This window comes from Anomaloglossus baeobatrachus, chromosome 1, assembly GCF_048569485.1.
Source record: "Anomaloglossus baeobatrachus isolate aAnoBae1 chromosome 1, aAnoBae1.hap1, whole genome shotgun sequence".
Lineage (NCBI taxonomy): Eukaryota > Metazoa > Chordata > Amphibia > Anura > Aromobatidae > Anomaloglossus > Anomaloglossus baeobatrachus.
In genome coordinates, this window is record NC_134353.1 from 639,118,671 (window position 1) to 639,134,435 (window position 15,765).

A 15,765-nucleotide genomic window follows, 5' to 3' on the forward strand; every position below is an offset into this window, starting at 1 on the left:
CCAGTAAAGACAAAACGCAACTTGGAGACCCATCATGAAATCTTGAGATTTAAAATATTTCAGACTGACAGCAGGACAGTGGCATCAGTTGCCCCCCCCCCCACCCACCATTTCCCCATAGTGTCTTTGCACAGCAGGGAGGTATGGTCCATGCCAAACACAGGATATGGCCTGGCATTTAAATTTTAAAATTAAAGAAATGCATGAGTGACAGGCACAGGCCTTTTGCTCCCAGAACTTTGGCACTACAGACAAGACACAACTTGGAGACCCATCTTGGAGCTTTGAGATTTAAAAAAATTTCAGGCAGGCAGCAGGGCTGTGGCATCAATTGCCCCCACCTTTTCCCCATAGTGTGTTTTTAGAGAGGGAAGTATGGTCCATGCAAGACACAGGATGTGGCCTGGCATTTTCATTTTAAAAATTGAGCATACAGTGACTGTGCCTTCTGCAGCAGTGCATCCAAGCAGGAATAGTGCCCTAGAAATTTCTGTATAACCAGGTTAAGCATATGAGCCATGCATTGTGCCACCCAGGCATTGTGCCACCACCAGGTTTGCACCGTTTTCATACATGGCCTTCCCTGGTTCCCGATTCAGTGGAGATAGCCATTGATCAAAATGGGCTGGGATAGTGGTCATCATCTCTGCAGCTGTGTGACTGTGTTCTCCAATGGATATTAATTTAACCACTGCCTGATTGCATTGACTTACACACAACATGTGGCCTGGCATTTTATTTTAAAATCAAGAGATGCTTGAGTGACAGGAGTAGGCCTTTTACTCCCAGAACCCTGGCACTACACACAAGACACAACTTGGAGACTTATCTTTGAGTCTTGAGATTTAAAAGCCTTTCAGGCAGACAGCAGGACAGTGGTATCAATTGCTTCCCCCATTCCCCCATGGTGGCTTTTCACATCAGGGATGTATAGTCCATGCAACACACAGGATGTGACCTGGCAGGTAAATTTTTAAAAATAAAAGTTGGATGACTGACAAGATTAGGTCTTTTGCTCCCACACCTCTGCCAATACAGAAAAGACACAACTTGGAGACCCATCATGGAGTCTTAATAGTGAACTTATGCCTCAGCTGAGTCATTGTTTATAATGCTGGCAGATAATGAAAGTTGGCTCATCACAGGAAGAAGAAAAAAATACTCAATCCGGAACAAATTACTCTGGAATTACAGATATTAGAACATCATTCAGACCAAAATCTTACCGTACTAAATCTTTCAGCCTGTATTATTTCTCATGATCAACTGCAAATCCTAGAAAAAGGACTAAAGGGGTAACTTATTTCAGACTTTGAGAGACCTGAACAAATTTATGAGGAATGTTACCGTCAAAAGGCATTTTTTTTTCTGAAAACCATCATGACGATATTCCAACTTACCATTTTTCTCAGAAAACGGACATACCTTTTTCTCTTCCCAATACATTGAAAGAACAAATTTCCATCAATACCTTGCAAGATCTGCAAAATGACAATGAAACAATGGATTTTACTGATTTTCCTATTTTTTGTATAGCTAATCCCACTTTTTATCCGATTGCTTCTCGTGCTCCTATCATGGATTCCTTTCAGGAAATTATGGAGTCTGAATTAAAAAAAATACTTGCCAGTACACCTGATGATCCTGACAATTTAACCCATTCTGAGAGGGCAGCTCTTAAATCTTTGCAGAAAAACCCTAAAATAACAGTTTGTGCTGCCGATAAGGGAGGATCTGTTGTCATTCTTGATACCTCGCTGTATAAAAGAGAAATCATGACTATGTTGAGCAATCCTACTACATATAGGCTTTTGACGACGAATCCCACTGCTTATATTGCTGAGAAGCTGGAACATCTACTCCATGAAGGGATGAGTCTCGGTCTTTTTGACAGTAAAACCTTTGATTACCTGATGATACGCACTCCGATGTGTCCTATTTTTCATGGCCTTCCCAAGGTGCATAAGAAACAATTTCTACCTCCTTTCCGACCCATAGTTGCCAACACCGGGTCTCTCAAATCCCACCTTGCGGACTGGCTTGATAACATCTTACAGCCTATTGTCAGATCTGAAAATCAGGAGCGCTGATAGTGTAACACCAAAGGAGATCAGTGAGGTATACCTGGAGAATTATACACTCACCTGGATCAGTTGTGACAGTCACAACCACTAGTGCGCATGAGATAATGGCGTCTGCTGCAGCCCCACGTGGATGAGCATATAAGATAGGATAGAGAAGGGGTTAATGCCGCGCATCAGCCAAATGAAGACGTATAGTGTTGATGAAGTTTTTCTTTTATTCCATAGGTCTACGCGTTTCAAGGTAAAACCTCTTCCTCAGGACCAATGTATCAACAACAAGTGTAAAATACATGAAGATGACAGATATATATACACACAACCGGTGAAAAGAACCGCCTACTGAAAGAAAAAAACCAGCGGGAAGATCCTCCACCTCCATGACATAGCAAATTCATAATGGTACAACAAATTCACCTATATTCAAGAATAATACATTATTGTACAAAAATTATTACATCTATACATTTTAATAAAGAAAATTATAAACAACAATAAAGAAAAAAAAACCAAAAAATGTATGTGTGTGTGTTTATAAACGGACTAGAACCCTTGTATGGGTAATAACCCTATACTTGAAATCCAAGTCACCATTCTAGTGGTGTTCACCATCAATAGTTCCACACAAAAGACCAAGAAAAAAAGGAAACAAGGAGGAGTGGAAACAAAGAAAAAAAGAAAAAAGAAAAAATGTGTGAGCCAAGCAGACCTCTTCATTTGGGTCTCAAAATAGTGATTAACCTTGCAGTGAACAGAGGAAGGAGTTCACCAGTGCCTATACGCAAAAATATATACTACAAATGTATGTTCATGTGTAGGAAGGGGTGTTCACAAGAAAAAATATATATATATATATAGCTATTTTTTTATATAATATATAGAACATATATACAAATTTATATCTAATAGTGATAATATGTTGGTTAATATCCACATGTGTGTGCACCTAGAATTAAATGTGTAGAAACCTGTGAAAACATAAATGTGTATCATAAAGTACATTAATATAAAAAGGTCCTGATGGATCATAAAAAAAGAAGACCAGAAAAAAATATATATATAAATATATTTTCATTGAAAAAGATTTTATTAAAAATTATTGAATTAAAAATTACCCAATTAAAAAACAATTAAAAACAAGAATTCTTGTGACCAAAAATTTTTTTCTGAAAAAAGTATTATATCCACGACGGGGGAAGAGAGACAGATAATACTATTCAGGCCGTGTTATACTAGAAGCTCCGGAGCGAGCGCTATACAAAGCCGTTAATCAGATCAGGTCACATAAGTTCAGACCGTGGGAATATAGTTACTGCGCATGTCCTACCAAGTAACTGGGTCACATAAGTTCAGACCGTGAGAAAAAGATTAGTGCGCATGCCCTGACCGGCAACTAAAGTGCAGGATTCCATCAAATAGAAACAAGAAGCCTGAGATGAGAAACAGTATGGGCACATCATCCAATGTATCAAAAAAGCATATGTAGCCCCAGGGACTAGTTATATGGTCCTTCAGTCGTGCTACAAGACGCAAAAAGACACTCAAAGAGAATATAAGAGAGGACAATCATATGTGAAAAAACGGCAGATGACTGGTCAACAAGAGGGCAATCCCACAGTATATAAACAAAGCATTACTCATATATATCAATGATCATGATGATTATAATGTGATGTGATATTGTTTTTCCCACTATCTGACATGAAATCAGAATAAAGCTTTATTGTTACAGGTCAAGTAGGATTACCAAAATTATTTATATTTGCCAAATGCCAGAATAATGAGAGAGAGAGAGAGAGAGAGAGACTGTTTTAAGGAATTTTTATAACTTTCTGCAAAGTCAAAAGTTTACATACACTAAAGCGGGCTTTACACACTACGATATCGCTAGCAATTGCTAGCGATAACGTACGCAAAACCACCCGCCCCCGTCGTGCATGCGATTTCGTGTGATCGCTGCCGCAGCGAACATTATCGCTACGGCAGCGTCACACACACTTACCTGGTCGGCGGCGGCGCTGTGACTGCGGAACAATCCCTCTCTCAAGGGGGAGGGACGTTCGGCGTCACCGCGATGTCACTAATCGGTCGGCCAATCAAAGAGGAGGGGTGGAGATGAGCGGGACGTAACATCCCGCCCACCTCCTTCCTTCCGCATTGCGGCAGGTAAGGAGACGTTTCTCGCTCCTGCGGTGTCACACCCAGCGGTGTGTGCTGCCGCAGGAGCGACGAACCACATTGATAATCAACCATTACCGATTTTTGGTTTTGGGACAACCTCTCCATGGTGAACGATTTTCACCATTTTTGAGGTCGCTGGTAAGTGTCACGCGCTGCGATATCGTTAATGACACCGGATGTGCGTCACTAACAGCGTGACCCCGACGATAAAACATTAACGATATCGTAGTGTGAAAAGCCCCCTTTAGACTTCTATGAAGAATAAAAATCAAGATAGCCAGCACATAATGTGCACTGCACTAAAATTCCAAACTGTACTATTTTAAAATTTTAGATTTTTGACAAAAAAATTTCAGTTTCTTGAGCTACCCCGCAACGTCACGGCAAATCTCTTTGGGGCAGTCCTACTATAAAATATTTTTATATAAAATGTTCCATAAGGCCTCACATATGAAAAGTAGAACTGTTCTTAGCAGCACTTACTTGATGCTTTTCAATCCCGCACCCATGACTGAATCATGGCTGTGGGCGGACAGGCCCAAGCAAATGCTGCATGAAGTAAATAGCCTGTGGACAGGGCCTGATGGCTGAATGTGAACAGCCACCAATTTCCAAAATCAAGACAGATGGAAAACAAACCATATTAGGGTGCAATTGGTCGGTGGCTGACCTCCATCTAGCCGTGCACCCTAATATGGTTTGTTTTCCATCTGTTCTGTCAAGAAGAATGGGTCCAAATTCCTACCAAATATTGTGAGAAACTTGTGGAAGGATAATCAAAACATTCACTATCACTAACAACTGGTGTATACCCTTCATGCTTTAAACATGTCTCTATTACACCCATCCTCAAAAAGCCCTCCCTTGACCCATCCTCTGTGTCAAACTATCGCCCTATATCCCTTCTCCCCTATGCCTCAAAACTACTAGAACAGCATGTCCATCTTGAACTGTCCTCATACTTCTCATCCTGCTCCCTCTTTGACCAGCTACAATCTGGCTTCCGACCGCATCATTCCACTGAAACTGCCCTAACTAAAGTCACTAATGACCTACTAACCGCCAAAGCCAAGCGACACTACTCTATCCTTCTCCTACTGGACCTGTCCTCTGCCTTCGACACAGTAGACCATTCCCTCCTACTACAGATTCTCTCATCTCTGGGTATCACAGACTTGGCCCTATCTTGGATTTCTTCATACCTAACCGACCGAACTTTCAGCGTCTCCCATTCTCAAACCACTTCCTCATCTCGCCCCCCTATCTGTCGGTGTCCCCCAAGGCTCAGTTCTTGGACCCCTGCTGATCTCCATCTACACCTTCGGCCTGGGACAGCTCATAGAGTCCCACGGCTTCCAGTATCATCTCTATGCAGACGACACACAGATCTACCTCTCTGGACCTGACATTACCTCTCTACTAACCAAAATCCCACAATGTCTGTCTGCTATTTCATCCTTCTTCTCTGAGCGATTCCTAAAACTTAACATGGACAAAACAGAGTTCATTGTCTTTCCTCCTCCTCACTCATCTCCTCCAACAAGCCTTTCCATCAAACTCGATGGTTGCTCACTCTCCCCAGTCTCACAAGCTTGTTGCCTTGGAGTAACCCTCGACTTTGCTCTATCCTTCAAGCCACACATCCAAGCCCTCTTCAACTCATGCCGATAACAACTCAAAAATATCTCCCGGATCCGTGCTTTCCTTAACCAAGAATCAGCAAAAACATTAGTGCATGCCCTCATCATCTCCCGCCTCGACTACTGCAACCTCCTGCTCTCTGGCCTCCCTTCCAACACTCTTGCACCCCTCCAATCTATCCTAAACTCTGCGGCCCTCTTAATCCACCTCTCCCCTCCCTACTCCCCAGCCTCGCCACTCTGCCAATCCCTTCACTAGCTTCCCATCACCCAACGACTCCAGTTCAAAACATTAACCATGACATACAAAGCCATGCACAACCTGTCTCCTCCCTACATCTGTGACCTAGTCTCCCAGTACCTACCTGCATGCAACCTCAGATCCTCACAAGATCTCCTTCTCTGCTACTCTCTTATCTCCTCTTCCCACAATCGTGTACAAGATTTCTCCCGTGCATCCCCCATACTCTGGAACACTCTACCTCAGCACATCAGACTCTCCCCTACCGTGGAAAGCTTCAAGAGGAACCTCAAGACCCACCTCTTCCAACAAGCCTACAACCTACCATAGCCCTCAGTCCAGTAGACCACTGCGCAACCAGGTCTGTCCTCACCTATTGTACCATCACCCATTCCCTGTAGACTGTGAGCCCTCGCAGGCAGGGTCCTCTCTCCTCCTATACCAGTCTGTTTTGTACTGTTAATGATTGTTGTACGTATACCCTCTTTCACTTCTAAAGCGCCATGGAATAAATGGCACTATAATAATAAAAAATAATAATAATAATAACAACATTTGACCCAAGTCATACAGTTTAAGGGCAATGGCACAAAATACTAATAAAATGTATGTAAACTTTTGACTTTGCAGAAAGTAATAAAAATGTCTTTAAACATTCTCTCTCTTTCTCTCATTCTGGCATTTGACAAATATAAATAATTTTGGTTCCTAATTGACCTAAAACGGGAAAGGTTTATTCTGATTTCATGTCAGATAGTGAGAAAAACATGCAGATGTGTCTTTATAGGTAGTGTATGTAAACTTCTGGTTTCAACAGTAGCTAGCTAGATAGATAGATAGATACAGTTGAAACCAGAAGTTTACATATACAATTTATATTTTTTATATATATAACCACATATTCCACATATTGCACTGATATAATCAGAGCTACATCCTATCAGACGATAATACCACTTATATCCTCAGACCAAGAATATATATGATGCTCAGCTTTCATAAAATTAATACTTTATTTATATAAAGACAAATAAGACATATAGACAAACGAACAGGCACAACAGGGTGGAGAGAACTACAACTGTAACTCCCACGTGTTGGGGGGGAAAGGAAGTAGGTGGGGCACAAAAGTAGTTATTTTCAACTCCTATACATAGTACGTCAGAAAAATAATTGTAGTGAATGTATATATGCTATATCACCATCAAGTTTCTCAAATGGCCATGCAAAAACTGGTCAAGGATATATCCATGTGAGTTTATTAATTCAATTATATTGCCAAATTCGACCAAAAGACTTCACAATAGATTTATAAAAATCACTAGGTGCCTAGTGGCACATGGGTCTTTATCTGCTCATTATAGAGAGCCACGACCATGCACCGCCAGATGGTCCAAACTAGGTGCCTATAGGACATGTATATATTCACTTGTACATTTTAGTATGGTTAGCATCAAATAGCTATCGCACCCATGGACCACAATAAGGAGCTGAATAGTCATAATTATCCCCGTGGAGCTCCATAAATGGGAAACTCCCCTTAGGGGTATTAACACACTCTCACTCAAACATTTCTTAGATAGAGATGTGTATAGCTCCCAGTCTAAATTACTTGTGGTCCACCGGCCAAGCAAAGAGAAGTCACAAGAGAGTAATCAACATATCAAGATAGCAAATGCATCATAAGGAGGCCTCCTGATGAAGCCCTAATCGGTGAAACGCGTTGAGGCGTGGTAGGTGGGACTGCGATCTTTTCAACTCAGGTCTGTACATTGGTGTTTGGTTTTGGCAGTATTATGATGCATTTGCTATCTTTATGTGAAAGCTGAGCATCATATATATTCTTGATCTGAGGATATAAGTGGTATTATATTTTTTATACCAATATACATACACACACACACAGTCCCTGTGATTGTAAGCAGTCAAACTATCACACAGGGTGGCAGTGCGGTCTGATTGCAACCTTTCACAGATGCCAAGACTGATGGTGGGCAGAGGAAGCAGTGAATATGTATGAATGATAATGAGCGGCCCCGGAAAGTAGTATTACAGCCGCACGGAAGACTAGTACGTATAACGTGCCTGCTTTTCCCTTTTTTTTATTTTTAAAATACTCAAGTTGCTGTATCCAGATAGTTAACTGGAGTTCTCTGCATGGGTATTTTTGAACCTGTGCAGAGTCTGACTTTCACAGTCTGGGTCCGCCCATCACTACTCTACAAGAATCCCAACAACATAGTATAGTGTGTGTATACGACATTCCCTTTCAAATACTAACACATAAAAATAGGAACTTTATATGTGACGCCCCTGGACTATTCAGGTCATCACAGGGTGCTGCACAACTGCCCTTTCCGTGCAGTATTCAACCCCCCATGGTTCTGGGTCTCTATCCTGCAGTACTGCCTCCACTAGCATTCACAAATCCTAGATACACCTTGCACCACACCTGTCAGGCACACCAGTGTGCTGCTTAAGCAGGAATATGGCCGCCCACCTAGGTGTCAGACAGGGAGGTGGGAGATGTCAAGTCAGTTCTGTGGTAGCCCTCGAGCTGAGAGGAGCTCTGAGGAAGTTGGGAGTTGTAGCTCCCAGGGGAGAAGTAAACTAGGTCGCAGACGGTGGTCTGGACCTAGAGGAGCCGGACCCCCGGTCGAAGGGGATTGAGGCTAGGTGCCTGGAACCTGTTGAGGAGGACGGCCAGCAGCCTGGGTCTATCACCGGTTCGGGACCAAAGGCACGTCGGGGTACACGGACCCTAGGTCGGGGAGAAGCTTCAGGCGACCCGGCTATTAACCTGCGGAGGAGAGGGCCTTTATGGACTGTTCCCACCAGCGCAGAGATCGGAGGCACTAGCGGAACTAGGGGGATAAGGCTTTCCTAGCAAGCAGCCCACTGAAATCCCAAGAGTGAGCTCCTGAGAACAGGCTCGCACACTTAGCCATAGTGGGGAGCGGGGCCAGGACAGCTCCAAGCTACCGGGCCACAACTGACACTTTCAAACTTTTGTGCCAGGAGGCAGGTTACGGACCACCAGCAATACTGCAGGGGATGTGATTCGGACGAGCTCCCCTCGAGAGGCAACGGCGTTCAGAGACTTGGTTTACCCTGCTGTCAGTGTCTGCTTCATTGCTGAGTGAGTACCCGACTGACCCCTGCACTGCGTCCCCCGCATCATCATCCAGAGTCCCTGGGCCTACCCAAACCTGAGGAGGGTAACGTCATCTTGCTGCCACACTCCATCACCCCGGGTACTCCCAACGGCAGCGGTGGTACTCCCAATTACCGTACACTACGGGTGGCGTCACGAACTATATACCAAATCCCTTGTAAATACTCCCTTTTCATTTGAGTGTGGCCCTAAGCCCCCGGGTCCGGAGACCCTCGAGCCACGAACAATCACCACCCAGGATCCGAGCGGTTTGATCCGCTGCAGGGGCGGCACATATATACTCATCTAACCTGCATCCTGGATTTTCCACAGGACCAGTCAGTGTCCCAGATGTCATTGCATCACTTGCGCTGGAATTTGATGTCATGCAAGTGCTTCAGCCAATTTGTCGGCTACAAGCCCAAAGTGACCTGCTGACTACAGAACATTTTGTCACAGGGCAGGAAGACTATGGCTGTCACTTCAGGTGGGCCCCATCATGTGAGTTTCCCCGGATGTAGTAGCATCGGCATCGCCTGTGCTTTTGTAGGACCTACCGGTCACATAATTGTCGGGTGTCTCCAAGCCTAGCAGAACTGATGAGTCCTAGTAGACAAAGATCAGCTTTGCAGTGATATATTTCACTTTAAAGAGGGCTTTTTTCCATGTAATTGGTGCAGTTAAGGATATTAGGGTGCAATTGGTCGGTGGCTGACCTCCATCTAGCCGTGCACCCTAATATGGTTTGTTTTCCATCTGTTCTGTCAAGAAGAATGGGTCCAAATTCCTACCAAATATTGTGAGAAACTTGTGGAAGGATAATCAAAACATTCACTATCACTAACAACTGGTGTATACCCTTCATGCTTTAAACATGTCTCTATTACACCCATCCTCAAAAAGCCCTCCCTTGACCCATCCTCTGTGTCAAACTATCGCCCTATATCCCTTCTCCCCTATGCCTCAAAACTACTAGAACAGCATGTCCATCTTGAACTGTCCTCATACTTCTCATCCTGCTCCCTCTTTGACCAGCTACAATCTGGCTTCCGACCGCATCATTCCACTGAAACTGCCCTAACTAAAGTCACTAATGACCTACTAACCGCCAAAGCCAAGCGACACTACTCTATCCTTCTCCTACTGGACCTGTCCTCTGCCTTCGACACAGTAGACCATTCCCTCCTACTACAGATTCTCTCATCTCTGGGTATCACAGACTTGGCCCTATCTTGGATTTCTTCATACCTAACCGACCGAACTTTCAGCGTCTCCCATTCTCAAACCACTTCCTCATCTCGCCCCCCTATCTGTCGGTGTCCCCCAAGGCTCAGTTCTTGGACCCCTGCTGATCTCCATCTACACCTTCGGCCTGGGACAGCTCATAGAGTCCCACGGCTTCCAGTATCATCTCTATGCAGACGACACACAGATCTACCTCTCTGGACCTGACATTACCTCTCTACTAACCAAAATCCCACAATGTCTGTCTGCTATTTCATCCTTCTTCTCTGAGCGATTCCTAAAACTTAACATGGACAAAACAGAGTTCATTGTCTTTCCTCCTCCTCACTCATCTCCTCCAACAAGCCTTTCCATCAAACTCGATGGTTGCTCACTCTCCCCAGTCTCACAAGCTTGTTGCCTTGGAGTAACCCTCGACTTTGCTCTATCCTTCAAGCCACACATCCAAGCCCTCTTCAACTCATGCCGATAACAACTCAAAAATATCTCCCGGATCCGTGCTTTCCTTAACCAAGAATCAGCAAAAACATTAGTGCATGCCCTCATCATCTCCCGCCTCGACTACTGCAACCTCCTGCTCTCTGGCCTCCCTTCCAACACTCTTGCACCCCTCCAATCTATCCTAAACTCTGCGGCCCTCTTAATCCACCTCTCCCCTCCCTACTCCCCAGCCTCGCCACTCTGCCAATCCCTTCACTAGCTTCCCATCACCCAACGACTCCAGTTCAAAACATTAACCATGACATACAAAGCCATGCACAACCTGTCTCCTCCCTACATCTGTGACCTAGTCTCCCAGTACCTACCTGCATGCAACCTCAGATCCTCACAAGATCTCCTTCTCTGCTACTCTCTTATCTCCTCTTCCCACAATCGTGTACAAGATTTCTCCCGTGCATCCCCCATACTCTGGAACACTCTACCTCAGCACATCAGACTCTCCCCTACCGTGGAAAGCTTCAAGAGGAACCTCAAGACCCACCTCTTCCAACAAGCCTACAACCTACCATAGCCCTCAGTCCAGTAGACCACTGCGCAACCAGGTCTGTCCTCACCTATTGTACCATCACCCATTCCCTGTAGACTGTGAGCCCTCGCAGGCAGGGTCCTCTCTCCTCCTATACCAGTCTGTTTTGTACTGTTAATGATTGTTGTACGTATACCCTCTTTCACTTCTAAAGCGCCATGGAATAAATGGCACTATAATAATAAAAAATAATAATAATAATAACAACATTTGACCCAAGTCATACAGTTTAAGGGCAATGGCACAAAATACTAATAAAATGTATGTAAACTTTTGACTTTGCAGAAAGTAATAAAAATGTCTTTAAACATTCTCTCTCTTTCTCTCATTCTGGCATTTGACAAATATAAATAATTTTGGTTCCTAATTGACCTAAAACGGGAAAGGTTTATTCTGATTTCATGTCAGATAGTGAGAAAAACATGCAGATGTGTCTTTATAGGTAGTGTATGTAAACTTCTGGTTTCAACAGTAGCTAGCTAGATAGATAGATAGATACAGTTGAAACCAGAAGTTTACATATACAATTTATATTTTTTATATATATAACCACATATTCCACATATTGCACTGATATAATCAGAGCTACATCCTATCAGACGATAATACCACTTATATCCTCAGACCAAGAATATATATGATGCTCAGCTTTCATAAAATTAATACTTTATTTATATAAAGACAAATAAGACATATAGACAAACGAACAGGCACAACAGGGTGGAGAGAACTACAACTGTAACTCCCACGTGTTGGGGGGGAAAGGAAGTAGGTGGGGCACAAAAGTAGTTATTTTCAACTCCTATACATAGTACGTCAGAAAAATAATTGTAGTGAATGTATATATGCTATATCACCATCAAGTTTCTCAAATGGCCATGCAAAAACTGGTCAAGGATATATCCATGTGAGTTTATTAATTCAATTATATTGCCAAATTCGACCAAAAGACTTCACAATAGATTTATAAAAATCACTAGGTGCCTAGTGGCACATGGGTCTTTATCTGCTCATTATAGAGAGCCACGACCATGCACCGCCAGATGGTCCAAACTAGGTGCCTATAGGACATGTATATATTCACTTGTACATTTTAGTATGGTTAGCATCAAATAGCTATCGCACCCATGGACCACAATAAGGAGCTGAATAGTCATAATTATCCCCGTGGAGCTCCATAAATGGGAAACTCCCCTTAGGGGTATTAACACACTCTCACTCAAACATTTCTTAGATAGAGATGTGTATAGCTCCCAGTCTAAATTACTTGTGGTCCACCGGCCAAGCAAAGAGAAGTCACAAGAGAGTAATCAACATATCAAGATAGCAAATGCATCATAAGGAGGCCTCCTGATGAAGCCCTAATCGGTGAAACGCGTTGAGGCGTGGTAGGTGGGACTGCGATCTTTTCAACTCAGGTCTGTACATTGGTGTTTGGTTTTGGCAGTATTATGATGCATTTGCTATCTTTATGTGAAAGCTGAGCATCATATATATTCTTGATCTGAGGATATAAGTGGTATTATATTTTTTATACCAATATACATACACACACACACAGTCCCTGTGATTGTAAGCAGTCAAACTATCACACAGGGTGGCAGTGCGGTCTGATTGCAACCTTTCACAGATGCCAAGACTGATGGTGGGCAGAGGAAGCAGTGAATATGTATGAATGATAATGAGCGGCCCCGGAAAGTAGTATTACAGCCGCACGGAAGACTAGTACGTATAACGTGCCTGCTTTTCCCTTTTTTTTATTTTTAAAATACTCAAGTTGCTGTATCCAGATAGTTAACTGGAGTTCTCTGCATGGGTATTTTTGAACCTGTGCAGAGTCTGACTTTCACAGTCTGGGTCCGCCCATCACTACTCTACAAGAATCCCAACAACATAGTATAGTGTGTGTATACGACATTCCCTTTCAAATACTAACACATAAAAATAGGAACTTTATATGTGACGCCCCTGGACTATTCAGGTCATCACAGGGTGCTGCACAACTGCCCTTTCCGTGCAGTATTCAACCCCCCATGGTTCTGGGTCTCTATCCTGCAGTACTGCCTCCACTAGCATTCACAAATCCTAGATACACCTTGCACCACACCTGTCAGGCACACCAGTGTGCTGCTTAAGCAGGAATATGGCCGCCCACCTAGGTGTCAGACAGGGAGGTGGGAGATGTCAAGTCAGTTCTGTGGTAGCCCTCGAGCTGAGAGGAGCTCTGAGGAAGTTGGGAGTTGTAGCTCCCAGGGGAGAAGTAAACTAGGTCGCAGACGGTGGTCTGGACCTAGAGGAGCCGGACCCCCGGTCGAAGGGGATTGAGGCTAGGTGCCTGGAACCTGTTGAGGAGGACGGCCAGCAGCCTGGGTCTATCACCGGTTCGGGACCAAAGGCACGTCGGGGTACACGGACCCTAGGTCGGGGAGAAGCTTCAGGCGACCCGGCTATTAACCTGCGGAGGAGAGGGCCTTTATGGACTGTTCCCACCAGCGCAGAGATCGGAGGCACTAGCGGAACTAGGGGGATAAGGCTTTCCTAGCAAGCAGCCCACTGAAATCCCAAGAGTGAGCTCCTGAGAACAGGCTCGCACACTTAGCCATAGTGGGGAGCGGGGCCAGGACAGCTCCAAGCTACCGGGCCACAACTGACACTTTCAAACTTTTGTGCCAGGAGGCAGGTTACGGACCACCAGCAATACTGCAGGGGATGTGATTCGGACGAGCTCCCCTCGAGAGGCAACGGCGTTCAGAGACTTGGTTTACCCTGCTGTCAGTGTCTGCTTCATTGCTGAGTGAGTACCCGACTGACCCCTGCACTGCGTCCCCCGCATCATCATCCAGAGTCCCTGGGCCTACCCAAACCTGAGGAGGGTAACGTCATCTTGCTGCCACACTCCATCACCCCGGGTACTCCCAACGGCAGCGGTGGTACTCCCAATTACCGTACACTACGGGTGGCGTCACGAACTATATACCAAATCCCTTGTAAATACTCCCTTTTCATTTGAGTGTGGCCCTAAGCCCCCGGGTCCGGAGACCCTCGAGCCACGAACAATCACCACCCAGGATCCGAGCGGTTTGATCCGCTGCAGGGGCGGCACATATATACTCATCTAACCTGCATCCTGGATTTTCCACAGGACCAGTCAGTGTCCCAGATGTCATTGCATCACTTGCGCTGGAATTTGATGTCATGCAAGTGCTTCAGCCAATTTGTCGGCTACAAGCCCAAAGTGACCTGCTGACTACAGAACATTTTGTCACAGGGCAGGAAGACTATGGCTGTCACTTCAGGTGGGCCCCATCATGTGAGTTTCCCCGGATGTAGTAGCATCGGCATCGCCTGTGCTTTTGTAGGACCTACCGGTCACATAATTGTCGGGTGTCTCCAAGCCTAGCAGAACTGATGAGTCCTAGTAGACAAAGATCAGCTTTGCAGTGATATATTTCACTTTAAAGAGGGCTTTTTTCCATGTAATTGGTGCAGTTAAGGATTTTGTAGTCACAGAGGAAAAATATTATCAATGAAATAAAAACAATGATAATCTGTTAGGAAAAAAATGATGCAAAAAAAATCCGTAAATAAAAATGTGTAAAAAAAAAGTAAAGCACATATCAGCACATTAATTACTATAGTATTTACATGTTGTCTCAAACTCTTCCTAACATTCTCCATTTATTATGACGTACGTTAGGTACACATGTATGAGGCTCCAAAGTGGCAATGGGTGTGTGGCGCCCCTGAGTATGTCAGGGTCCCACAGTGTACTGCACCCCCTCCAAGGGATGCAGGGCCTATGTGCCGCCCCCGTGGTAGCAGCCAAGCTGCTCGGGTCCGGGTTCTCGGTGGCTCGAGGGTCTGTGGACCCGGGGGTCGTGTGGCCTATCAAATGAAGGGGGTATTTACAAGGGATTATAGAGTTTGTGACGCCACCCGTGGTGCGCGGTAACTGGGGTGAATACCGCCACTGCCTTTGGGGAGTACCCGTGGTGATGAAGGGGGCATCCAGGTGTTGTAACCCTCCATGGGTAGGGGGGAATTCCCCAGGACTCGGTGTGGGGGTAAGGCCGTGGGATGCAGGGGTCACTCTCGTACTCACTCAGTCCATTAAGCAGACACCGACAACCGGGTAAACCAAGTCTCTGGACACCGCTGCCACTGAGGGGAGCTAGTTCGGGTCCGTCCCCAATGGT